We start from the raw sequence: 1,033 nt of genomic DNA, 5'->3' as shown, positions 1-1,033 counted from the left end.
GATCCGTGATCAGCTTCGAAAAGCATGACCAGGCGTGGGAAGGCTGGCTATTTGAGCCTGAGTTATAGAAAGTCAAGACCACCCTCGGAAGGAATGATCCGTGATCAGCTTCTAAAAACATGACCAGGCCTCGGAAGGCTGGCTACTTGAGCCTGACTTACGGAAAGTCGGGACCACCCTCGGAAGGAATGATCCGTGATCAGCTTTGGAAAGCATGACCAAGTCTCGAAAGGCTGGCTACTTGAGCCTGACATTCGGAAAGTCGGGACCACCCTCAGAAGGAATAATCCGTGATCAGGCTCTTTTGCGTAGTTGAAGAAGAATCTTTAAGTGATAATAGTTGACAAATATTGGCCTTCAAAAACATTAGGAAACTCTATTCCCTTTCTACTAATAATACTTTTTGTGTGAAACCCAGCCCTAACCCTGACTCGAAACCCTGTTGTTTGTAGGTCCAACAACCCGAAGTAAGGCAAGAAGTCAGCTTTGGGCCATTTCAGTTGAAGACTTGATGGCTGGAGTGGAAACCTTGAATGTGGATGTCAGTGTCCCTTCTATGGAAACTGCACCCTGATGAAGATTGGATTAGTTGATGGACTTGGAGTGCTCTCTATATTGGTTCGAAGGCATTTCTACCCACTAGGTATGTCACTTTAGGCGTGTGCAAAACCCCTTGATGTTTGGACTTGATCTAAGCCTTCAATTCCCTGTTTTGAGGTTGCTGTTCTGATTGGTCGACTCATTGGTCGACTGGACCAGTCGACCAATCAATCGACCAATTGATTCTGTTTTTGAAATTTGAATCGTGGCTACTCTATTTAAGTCTAATCTCAGGAATACTCCACCTCATCTGCCTCCTAAGCCTCTGGAACGAGTTAGAACCCTATTCTAATCGTTTCCCTTGCATCCTTGGTTGATATCTCGCAAGAACTCAAGAAATCTTCATCCTCCTGCATCAAAGGTATGTGTATGATCTCTTTCCTCTCTATCTCTGATTTTCTTTTCTTGAATCTGTTCTTGATTGAGATCAGGA

The sequence above is a fragment of the Hakea prostrata genome, unplaced genomic scaffold, assembly GCF_041222555.1.
Source record: "Hakea prostrata isolate BN-2017 unplaced genomic scaffold, UWA_Hpros_2 contig_25, whole genome shotgun sequence".
In the NCBI taxonomy this organism is placed as follows: domain Eukaryota; kingdom Viridiplantae; phylum Streptophyta; class Magnoliopsida; order Proteales; family Proteaceae; genus Hakea; species Hakea prostrata.
The sequence above is the reverse complement of the archived record's forward strand: the minus strand, read 5'-3'. Positions refer to the sequence as shown.